Here is a 13,088-nt window from a genome sequence, read left to right as displayed (position 1 = left end):
AAACTTAACAGCAACTATTTTCTATACATCAAATTATATTTTTGGAAATAGATCTGAATTATTATAAAATTTATAATATGAATCTATATATAAAAATGGGGACTCTATGTATGACTTTGTGTGACAATATATTGAGGTAATTCTTTTCGACACTAGTTGGGTGGCCCTGAAAAGGTCCGTTTGATGGCAAATGCCATTTACTGACACTCACTCTCAGGGTGAGTGCCCCTGCAAGCCGGGCAGTACTGTAGGTTGGCCCACTTTTTCTTGCTGGGGCCAAGCTGGAGGTGAAACTCCGGCTCATCATCGGAGCTCCAATCCTCCCCATCAATGATGATAACATCATCATCTTGGGGCGGTTGGTGAGGAGTCTGCACCTCCCGCTCCGGCGTCACCTCCATTCGCCTTCTGTCTTCCTCTCTTTTTCTTTCTTCTTCCTCCTCTCTTCTTACCATTTCCTCTTGCCTTCTCTCTATCTCCTGCCTCTGTATCCTCTCAATCTCCTGCAGTTCAATGACTGCCCTCCCCAGCCTACTGTATAGGGTCATGACCCTATCCATTTTTCTCTCGAGTGAATAAGACATAGTGGAAGTTTTTTCACGTTCAGAAAAGTTAATGATGAACATAGGCCGAAATCTGGCCTATTTATCTGTACCTGCCGGATGGACCTACTTACCATAATGCTCACATCTAAATTGGCAATATTATAACTCATCAACCAATCAAATTAAAGATTGTATTTTTCTTTTGAAAATATTTGTCAGTAATATTTTTTCATAAAAAAATGAATCTATAAAATATCAATATCATAAAAAAACATATTTGTATTAAACTTATATATTGTTAGTCCCCTACCGGTTTACCGGAGGGGACTTTAGGTTTACCCTCCGTCCGTCTGTCCGTCCGTCAGTCCACAAAACTGGATCCCGCGGTAACGCAAAAAGTACTGAAACTATTTATATGAAACTTGATATATGGATAGATGGCAGTATGGAGATTATGCACGTCTTTTTCTTTTTTTCCTATGCTGAAAATTCTGGTTGCTATGGCAACAAATAGACTGAATTTCAAGATTTCTGATTCTAGTTTTTAAGATTTTTCACTATAAGTTCTTTATTTCTTAAGGTATTTTCTTCAAACTTTAAATATAAGTTGCTAATCATCAACCACATCATATGTGACAAAGTTTACAAGTCTAGCACAAAATTTATCAGAATTACCTCCCTTGAACTTAAAATTTTCATGAAAAAAATATTGTTTTTCTTAATCACTTCTTTTTTTCTAAATGTATCTACTTCAAACTTCATATATATATGTTTCTTATAATCACTCAACATTTGTGACTCTAGCAAGACTATTTCCAGAATTATGCCCCTTTTGAACTTAAGACTTTTTTTCGAGAAATTGGTAATTTTTACTCCAACTTCTCATGATAGGATTTTCTTCAAACTCCCACATCATAATAATTTGACAAGGTTTATAAATCTAGCATCCATATTTCCAGAATTATCTCCTCCTTAAACTTTTAATTTTTCTTAGTCGTTCTTTTTACTTTCATTTACTTCAAATTCAAAGTAAACATTCATTATTCATACCTTCATTACTAATTGTTCTTTGTTACACTCAAATCATGTATGACATCTTTATTTCAAGAGTTATCTGCTTTTTAAAAATTTTGCTTTTAAAACTGTTATATTTTGATAACAGGGATATTTAAAAAATAACTGTAGAGTGTCCTTCAGTCCGTCTGTCTGTACATAAAAACTGTTTCATGTGATCACTTTTAAAGAACTTTTTCAACAAATTTACTTAAAATAGAAACATAAGTGAGTTGCCAAAGGCCCTTCAGAATGTTGCTGGGGCTCTAACCGGTAGGGGACTTATGGATTGCTTGCAATACTATGATAATTGCTTGATTTATTAAACCTGTAGATCAAAATAGTGTTTATCACACTTATATATAGTAGAATCTACATATTCAAATATTGTTTATTGTATAGCATCATATTAAAAAAAATATTGTAAACATGTTAATTCATCAATACACTATATAACCCAGTTTAAAAAAGTGTACCGAGGTCACGTCGATACTACATTGTTTAGGAATTAGATATCAATTCTGAGTGCATTATTGTAGAATAATGTACGGTTTGAGTGCAAATGCGTAGTAATATAATCACGAAGGCCGATAGGCCGGAGTGATTAATTACAAAGCATTTGAACGAAAAACGTGCATTATTATACAATAATGCACGAAGAATTAATATCTATTTCCATTCTAACACGTCAAGAAATGTTAGAATTATTATTATAAAGTTGGACTTTATGTTTGGTGTTTAAATTTGTTTTCGCCTGAGAGTTTCCCATAGAAACGTTCTTTAAAGGCTGTTCCAGTGGGTTGAAAAAAAAAACTGTCGTTAAATCTACCGTGTGTAGAAACATTTTGAGAATAACGAATTTTGAAAACGTTGGAAAACTTTGTTTGTTTATTTTATTTCACTTTATATTTTTTCAAGCGAAATACAAATTATTAAAAGTGAAATAAATGTAAAACTTAACTCGTTTGCGACATTAAAATAGCGTACTTTATTTGATTGTTTTGCACGTGCTGTTTGGCGCTACATTGTGACGTCACGTAAACAACACTTAAAACGTCTGTACAGCGTTAACGACTGAATTAAAGATATTGGTGTTCGGATTCATTTTCTTAGTTAGACCATTTTCTTTCATTCTAGATAGCTTTCACAACAAAATTCGAAATTATTTTTTTATTTATCAGATTTTTTAAACAAAATGGCGCCCTCAGTGTGAAAATACACAGGGAGGTAATAAGAACGGTGAGTGCATTGTTGAAGAATGATGCACGCTTCGGGCCTTCTTTGTTTATATAGAAAAAAATCCGATAGTGTTAGAATTATAATTCTAAGGCCGTGTCGACACCTATTCAAGTTTCTTACATGTCACATTTAGATAAGCTAAATAAATGGCCCTTTCAACATTTTTTCAGGCACAATTTTTTCTGAAATGTCTCATTAAGATAGCCCAGGATTTATACCTTTGTCTTTGTTTCTGTAAAATATGTGAAAAAAAGCGGGAAAATGATGCAATTAGCTAAAACAGAGTAAATGAAATGCGTTCATTTTTTTTAAAAATTGAAAAAAATGTGACAAAAATTTATTTTGATGCAAATTCTTTATTCGATGAAAGTTATTCACTAAATGAACAGGATCATTTTAATTAAATCCATTTTGACTCTACTTGAAAAAGAGCTCTTTTTCATTTTTAGCTCACCTGTCACAAAGTGACAGGATGAGCTTTTGTGATCGCTTTTCGTCCGGCGTCCGTCCGTCCGTAAACATTTGCTTTAAATGACATCTCCTCATAAACCACTGAGCCAATTTCATCCAAACTTCACAGGAATGTTCCTTTGGTGGTCACCTTTAAAAATTGTTCAAAGAATTTAATTCCATGCCGAACTCTGGTTACTATGGCAACCGAAAGAAAAATCTTTAAATATCTTCTTTTAAACAACCCTAAGAGCTAGAGCTTAGATATTTGGCATGAAACATCTTCTAATAAGTGTCTACCAAGTTTGTTCAAATAAAAGCCCTGGGGTCAAAATTGGCCCCGCCCCAGGGGGTCATTGATTTTCCCTATATGCATATAGTAAAAACTTAAAAAATCTTCTTTTAAAGAACCCAAAGAGCTAGAGCTTAGATATTTGGCATGAAACATCTTCTAGTGAGTGTCTTCCAAGTTTGTTTAAATAAAAGCCCTGGGGTGAAAATTGGCCCTGCCCCAGGGGGTCATAGGTTTTCCCTATATGCATATAGTAAAAACTTAAAAAATCTTCTTTTAAAGAACCCAAAGAGCTAGAGCTAAGATATTTGGCATGAAACATCTTCTAGTGAGTGTCTACCAAGTTTGTTCAAATAAAAGCCCTGGGGTCAAAACTGGCCCCGCCCCTGGGGGTCATTGATTTTCTCTATATGCATATAGTAAAAACTTAAAAAATCTTCTTTCAAAGAACTGTAAGAGCTAGAGCTTAGATATTTAGCATGAAACATCTTCTAATCAGTGTCTGCTAAGTTTGTTCAAATAAAAGCCCTGAGGTCAAAATTGGCCCTGCCCCAGGGGGTCATAGATTTTCCCTAAATGCATATAGTAAAAACTTTAAAAAACCTTCTTTTAAAGAACCCAAAGTGCTAGAGCTAAGATATTTGGCATGAAACATCTTCTAGTGAGTGTCTACCAAGTTTGTTCAAATAACAGCCCTGGGGTCAAAACTGGCCCCGCCCCGGGGGGGTCATTTATTTTCCCTATATGCATATAGTAAAAACTTAAAAAATCTTCTTTTAAAGAACCGTAAGAGCTAGAGCTAAGATATTTGGCATGAAACATCTTCTAGTGAATGTCTACCAAGTTTGTTCAAATAAAAGCCCTGGGGTCAAAATTGGCCCCGCCCCAGGGGGTCATTGATTTTCCCTATATGCATATAGTAAAAACTTAAAAAACTTCTTTTAAAGAACCCAAAGAGCTAGAGCTAAGGTATTTAGCATGAAACATGTTCTAATGGGTGTCTACCAAGTATGTTCAAATAAAAGCCCTGGGGTCAAAACTGGCCCTGCCCCGGGGGTCATTGATTTTCCTTATATGTGTATAGCAAAAACTTAAAAATCTTCTTTTAAAAAACCCAAATAGCTAGAGTTTAGATATTAAGCATGAAACATCTTTAAGTAAATATCTACAAAGTTTGTTCAAATAAAAGCCCGGAGGTCAAAACTGGCCCTGCCCCAGGGGTGTCATTGTTTTTAACTATATGTGTATAGTAAAAACTTAAAAATCTTCTTTTAAAAAACCCAATGAGCTAGAACTTAGATGTTTAGCATGAAACATCTTCTTATGGGTGTCTACCAAGTCTGTTCAAATAAACAAATAAAAGCCCTTGGGTAAAAATTGGCCCTGGGGTAGGGGGGGGTGGGAACTATATACAGGTGAGCGACCTCAGGGCCATCATGGCCCTCTTTTTTTACAATGTATTTATTTTTTATTTATTTATTTTTTTTTTTTGCTCTTCTGTGTATCAGCGTGTTGATTTGTTCCTTTGACCAAGACATAATGTAATCATTTACTGAAATTCAAAGGGCATGTACACTGAATCAACAACAAAAAGTCAGAAAATAATAAAAATAACAGCACTATCAAACCTTCGGGCACATGTTTTGTGTCAAACTGGTGTTATCAGTGTCTTGACAGCCAAAAACTTGTAGAAAAATAGGACGTGTTCTAACTTTCTTGCAAGGAATTATCTTCTTGAATGTCACATAATTTCTCTTTAAAACTCATTCAAGTAGGGTGTCTACACTATCCAATACAAGAGAATATGATACTTGCATTCAAGACTTGGATAGGTGTAGACGGGCTCTAACACTCACGTGATTTTGCCACTATAGACAACGAAGGATAATCAAAGCACTGGAGGGTCGCTTGCGCTGACAAATTTATATGGCATTATATTGCTGGTGATCACCTGAAAGGCCAAAGCATGTTCTTTTGCAACTTTTTTGAAAAAGGTCATGTCAAATTCAAGTGGAAATGATTGAATACAAAGGAAAGAGCAATATTTGCCATATGATTTAATTCAGGAAGATTTATCATTGGCATCCAACAATTACAACACGGTTTATCAAAAGTACTAAAAACCAGTATTTTTCTCAAGTGGTTCAGTTGAGATCGAAAAACCAAACTGCTTTATATCCTCAAAATAATACTTTGAAAGTTGAATAAATTTTAAGAGTACACTACTGACAGAAGCAGAAGCTGGAAGTAGATAACCAAGTCCTCTATTAACAATGACTTAGCATTGATAATTTCAACTACTTATAAGGCATATGAAAAACATGCTCATTCTTGGGGATTATAGTTATTATCAATTTGATATTCAAGTTATCAAGTCCAAACAGCTCGATAAGAAAATGGTTGAAAAATCTTTCTGTTTATATGCATACTAGTAATAAGTGTTCCATCAGGGATAAACTTTCAGTGATTGTGAATACATGACTTATCAATGTCACAATTTCATCCAGAGAGATTCATGCAATAAGTCAAGTATGGTCAGTTAAAACTAGAACTATCTCTAAATGTGATTAATACCCCCATAAAACTGCTTTGGACATTAGGATGTAACTGAATACCTTGTAAAAGAATTGAAATAGAGTTATGTTTGTGGGCATTTAAAGATAGTAAGTTGTGGTTCTTGTATGTTGCATTTCCACCATTGATGAAGTTTTATTGAATAACTCTAATAAGTCAAGAAAGACAAGGAAAAGGATCAAAGGGCAATAACTCTATAAATACTGCAGATGGAGTAATGGTTATTGTACACTGCACTTTCTCTTATTCGCTTGACCATTGTATGAAGTTGTATTGAATTCCAACTACTAGTTTTCAAGTGATGCACTGGACAAAAACCAAAGGGCACTTACTGTAGAGTCATTCCTGCAAAGTTTGGTTACTGTGCAGTCTTTGGTTTCTGAGATTTGTTTAAAGAAATTTTTGACGACCCACGACAACTGATGGAGGGGGATCACAATAGTTCACCATGAGCACGTTGTGCTCAGGTGAGCTAAAAAATAATGATCAAAATACAAGTTCGTGGATAACCTCGGCAATGCCAACATGACTGTTACCATACCTCTATTTTTTAAAAAGAAAAAGTCGAGCTAAAAAGGGGCATAACTGCATCAAAAATAATTTATTGTGGCCAAAATTGAACGAAAATCTGTCTTTTGATACTAACATGGCAAATATCAAAACACTTCATTTCCGTCATAAGTTGTCCTGCAGAAATCAATTGAACACCATAACTTATAACATGCTTTTCAGTAACAAAAATGTCATTACTTTTAAATTATTTCACAATAAAGTATAATTTCAAAAGTAGCCAGACTTTATTTGAATGAGGATGAAAAGCCTATAAACAAACAGAAATTTTGTGGGAAATACATTTATTTCTCAGAAAAATGTGATAAATAAAGAGTAGATAATTAATATTTGCAAATCATGAAGGAAATTAAGCAAATTCAGGAAATATGACAGAATCACTTTCAAATATGAACATTGAAAATTAATAATTCTACACAGACAAAAAAATCTGCTCTCTTTGGCTTGTATGATGGGCTATAAACCTCGAACATAATAAGGCGTCATATCTGAACAACTTTCAGTCACAGTAAAATAGCAGCCTCCATTTACCAACATTGTGGCAAAGTTATACTAATACATAATATATGTTTTTCAATGCCATTCATGAAAATATTTAATCTGCTGTTCACTCTGTGAAATATATTTGGATCTTGCATGCAAAAGAAACAAATATTCATTATATGATATGTTCCAAATTTCTTCATGCTTACAAAAATTATATATTTATGTAAATTAGTTCATTAACAAGCAAAACTGTAATTTCATTGTTCTGACCAACAATCTGCAGTGTTTTTGTTAAACAGCCATACTCCAAAACTGACAAGTTTTCTTTGGCATTATATTATCCAAAATTAACAATATTGGGAAATAATGGAAAACAGAAATATTAACAAATACATGTATAAAATAAAACCAATGTATAATAATTCAATGTCCATTTATAGTTGAAACTGCGGAATTTAGCTATGTCAATGTCTGAAGGGATTCCAGTTCAATTAATCTTGTGTTCTCCCATAACTGAAGCTACAAATATCTGAAAATAAAATATATTTGTCATGTTGCAAGTAATTGTTTATCTGGCACTGAATATATTCAACATCATAAAGACAATGTGCTCCATACTTTACAATTTACCAGTAAATCGAAGACATATATATGATGATATTTCTTCTATAATTTTTTATCATATCTTTGCATGAATTATCATAGTTAGCTTACACCACTATGTAAAATGCTAGTTTCTGGTCACAAGAAAATCAAAAGCAATGGATGGTGTGATATTCAAACAAAATTAACGTTACAAATGCTGCTGAAAAACAAACAAGAATATTGTCAATTACTTTCAATTAAATGACAGGACAAATATTGGTTTCAATTAATGCTGCTTTACAAGAATAGAACACCACTTCTGACTGCAAGCAGAACCATAGTGTATTCTGGTGTCAGGAAAATAATTATTATCGCTTATTTTTGTATCTCATGCTTTCTTTAGATGGATAAAAGTAAAAATTTTAAGTGGACTACTATACCTCAATTGGTATTCTGTATGCTGAAGTTTCCTTTTGAATACAGGAATAACTCCTTCACATAGTTAGCTTCACTTCAATTAAGTTGTTCCAGAAATAATACATTGTCTACTGGGTACTTCAGACAGCTTCATTTGAACAGAGTGGGCAACTTCTAACTGCAAAGTGGGAGCAAGGTTTAGTAAAACAATTAAACAGCATAATTTGTTCAAATACAAGAAACTAGAAACAGGGCATAATCTGTTATTGTTTTTCAGAAAAATAATTGAAAATTTAACTTTAGAATGGATCCTTTCACTATGAGCATACATTTCAATTTTGTAATTTTCTAGTGTAACATGTTTACAATAATATATATTTTTTGAATGATTACTCTTCCTACAATGAATTAATGTGTTTCTGGAAAGGAGACTTCTAATTTTAAATACTTTGTCATGATTTTGAATTAGTAAAGGTCTGCAATGATATCAGTCAAACATTAGAAAGTAAAAACCTATGTACAACAACATTGGTGCTAGTTGAAAATTTGGAAAAACCCTAAAACTGTAATTCATTCATTAATCATTTTTCCACATAATCTAGTAGTAAAACATGATGATATTTGTCACAAAATCCTGGACTTCAGGCATATGCACCATGCAACAAGTGATTACAGTTAACATGTTTAAAAAGTTTGATGACTCTAATTAATTGCTAAGGGATCAGTTATTACCAAAAGATGACATACCTTAGAACGTTATGATATTAGGAATGACCTTTATTGACATGCAATCAACAACAGACCTAAATTTATTATTGAAAAAATGACAAACCTGTATAAATTTTTTTCTTCTCTGCAGCAGAAACCCTTCCTTACAGATAATTGCAAAGAATCTATAACTAGGATCATCATCATCATCATCATGAAGACTTCTAGGCTGAAACTTCACCACTTTTTGCTATAACAAACTGCCGGTTTGAGCTGTCTTGTCCTGTATACATGTACATGTATATAACTTGTCTGAACCTACTGTACCTTCACTGTTATCAAACAGTAACATGACAGAAGTCATCTAAAAAAAAAATTAATGTCTTATATTAAAGATCATGCACAAGTAATCAGTATTAAACAAGCAAGTTATATCATTTAACCACAATCTTTTCTGCATATATGATATCTGTGTTAAATATATATTAAATAAACTAAAGTTCCATTAAGCCTTAGAAAAGATAAAAAGTTTATTTTTGAAACTTTCCTTTTACATATCTTGTTGCACTTCTCAAATAGTTACATGTACTCATTGAACATGTACATGTAGAGAAATTATCTATTATCTGGCAATTGGTATAATTACATTAATTTAGTATTTTGTATGGAAGTCAAAATAATACTTTGCTCACATTTTGCTACCTTTACAACACATGACTGTTTGTTCAGTGTTACTCTTTTCAGTTGTTAAACATTTAGAATGCTCTAAATACATCATTAAAACATTATTGAACACATGTTTGACCTTTCTAAAGAATTACAAAATTATTGATCTCTGACACATTATATGTGCTTTTAAGATTTTCAATATTTTTACCAGAGATTCTTTTACCTATACTCTTATTCTATAGATTAATTACTAAGAACCGAAAATAATGTAAAATGTACTATTTTTTTCAATTTAATAAAATACAAAAACGAAAACTGTTTCTCTCTGTAACCAAAGAGAAATCATAAATATTGTAAACTTCAGACTCATACTCTTACTACTACCTTTAGCATTAATGGCCTCTGATGGCTGAATTCTAAGGTTGTTATAATTTATGTACTTTTACAGTCAAAATGAGGTAAATATTTTTCAAGGAATTCTTCTTATAAATATATATGCGAACACAAAACAAATTAATTTAACGATATGACAATAAGTTAAATTCAGTATTTGACCTTGATGGTCAGTCATCTCAAGGTCAATGTCATATATGAATTACTTAAAGGGACTCCACTGAGGCTTTTGACATGACCGGATTGGAAATAATTTTTCAAGATTGATTATAATTTATATGATATTCTATTTGATGTAGATCTCAGCAAAAAACCTATATGCAAAAATTTTCAGATCATGCACTCGCTCTGTTTTCCCAGAATGATTACTTGAACAGTGTAAAATGTCCCAAAAATGAACAGTGTTGCCGAGCTTTTGATTCATACATGTATCGGAAAAAATAGAATAAGAATAGCACAAATATACAATTTTCAATGTATTTCTAAATATATTTCTTAACAGTATGTGCATATCATTCTGGACACAAGGAAAAAACAACAGCATTTATTGCAAAAAAAGCTGGTATAATGCTTTTGTACAGGAAATACTTCCATGAGGGTAATGTTGTTTTTAATTTTTACTACTAAGTCAAATATGTGTTTCAAAATTTTCCAGAGCTCAATAAAATAAATGTGGGTTTTTATTATAAACAAACATTGAAAGAGAACTTACAATGAACAATACTATCATTCCCTGCGGTCCGGAGACCGCAGGGTATTGGTACGCGTTTTACTTTTGAGGCATGGAGGAGCACGTGACCAGTTTTCGGTGCATGGAGGAGCATGTGATCTGTAAACCGTACACGATTGGTTAATTGACCTTTTCGATAACCTGGCTAAATACCGTTTGTCGTTACTTTACGGAATTACCTCGAAGGAATTAGTCAGAATTAAACCTAATTAAGAACAAAAACCTATTACGTGATATTTCTAATTTTCTATAATTATTTTACCGTTTAAGGTGGAAAAACTTGAATGATTTATTTGAAAATTATCATTGTTTCTTTAATATATGTATCTCAAATTTTACAAACAATAAATTGTTTATACTGAAAATCTACAAAATTAAAATATTCGTAGTGGCATCTGCCATAATAAATAGAGATATTTTCTGCGTAAACTTGTGTGTTTACTTTATTTTTTTTGCTTTTAATTATTCATAATATGGTAGGCCTATTTAATCATTTTCTTAAAAAGAAATAATTGTTTTATGTTCGACCTTCTCCGGTCATCAACGGTCACCAGTTTTGAAAGACCTTCTATATTGATCGATTATTGTCAACTATATTACCGATATAAACGTTTATTTATTCCCCTCTGTCAAAACGGTGTTGAAAATAGTTAAATGAAATATCTTTATATCATGAAAAATGTTCCCCGCAGGAAACCATTTTTACTTGTAGTATGTCTTGACCATGTCACATTAAAAACCTCACACAACAGTTTGTTATATCACACACCTGAAATAAATGCATTTCTTATTTAACATTCATATGATTTTCATATCAACAATAAAGCATTCCCAACTTATAGTTATCTAAATCATTTGGCTTAATAGTCAAATCAGCTACATCATGTACATGTATATATACCAACTCAAAACAGGTCAATGCATCAAACTATTGGAACAAATCAAAAGCAAGTAAACTGTTGACCATAACCATTCAGACAATAGCATTCATGTTTATAAAAAATACAATGATTATTTGTGAAATTAATCAGTCAAATCCCATGTTATCAATTTAATTATATATTTTTCTTATATCAACATTTTTTTCATATTATAATATTAGAAAATCCCCTAATCATCATGTAAATAAAGTTTTATATGATACACAGTCTAAGTACTATCGTCCGTTTTTGTATGCACTAGCATAGAGCGGAATGGGGAACCACGCACTTGTTTGTGGGAGAACACTTCTGGATCAGGAATTACCTTCTAAAAAAATCTAGTTGTAGAATCTTTCTTTAAATACAGGCAAATATGACTGAGTGACAATGCTTGAGCAAAATAAATAAAATCCAGCTGTTTGCATATGTGTTTATCCTTAGTGGTCTCTTTATTCGCTCATTTAAAGCTTAATACTGGTAATTATGTACATAAAGAGAAACAGAAATTCTAAAAAGAAAGTCCAAATACCAATATTGAAAATGCTGCAGACTCAGTTTGATTGAACCAGTTCATGGATAGTACTGGAAAGTGCATGCTGCTGTTCACATCCTGGCCCAATAGCACCAGGTTAAGCAGTATTCAATATTTAAACATGTAATGGTAAAAGTTTGAAATTAGAAACATTAGCAGGTGTATTTTTATGGCAGTGATCATGGAATCTCCAATCTGACATGTTAGTGCAATTCCATGAAAAGTGGCGTTTGATTCCCAAAGAATACAATGTGTGTTCCCTTAATGAAAAAAAGAATGGGGGAACTGAACAAAAAAGGATACTGTTCATCAAGATTCTGTGTATTTTCTACTTTGTTTTTCAAAACTTTTGGTTTAGATTATTTCAATAATTTGACTATAAAAACTGAATTTGGCAAAGTATTTGAACTCAGTTAGTGTCAGTGTGAGAACCTAAGCCTTAATGAATAATCAGACACCTCCTCTAGGACAGAATTACAACATGTAAGGCTTTACTGTTTGCATGTAAACAAAGTAGTTTTTTGACTTCCATACAAAATCACTTTAACTATACAGTACTGATAGCTAAAAAGCAACAGCTGAGTCAAAAGTTGGTTCAGATAATTGCCCATTAAGTATATTTTTGGAAGTTATAACAGGCCACAAAAATAACAGGCTTTTGAAAAATAAATTAAAATCATTTCTGGGGCATATTATGGGCCTTTAAGCCAGTATGTGCTAGGGGGCGAGGACAGTAACTTGCATTTTCCAGTACTGTTTATCCTCAAACAAACCGAGCCTGCAACATTTTCAATTGTGTCATTTTGGGTGTTCTTAAGGGATTCTATTTTTCCTCTATGATATGCATTGTAACAAACAATAATTTTTGGTACACCAATCTGCCATTATATAATGTCATGCTACAAATACCATGGTCAATAGTATT

Source organism: Ruditapes philippinarum, unplaced genomic scaffold, assembly GCF_026571515.1.
Source record: "Ruditapes philippinarum isolate M1 unplaced genomic scaffold, ASM2657151v2 ctg4628_1_1_1_1, whole genome shotgun sequence".
NCBI lineage: Eukaryota > Metazoa > Mollusca > Bivalvia > Venerida > Veneridae > Ruditapes > Ruditapes philippinarum.
Note: the sequence above shows the minus strand (reverse complement) of the source record.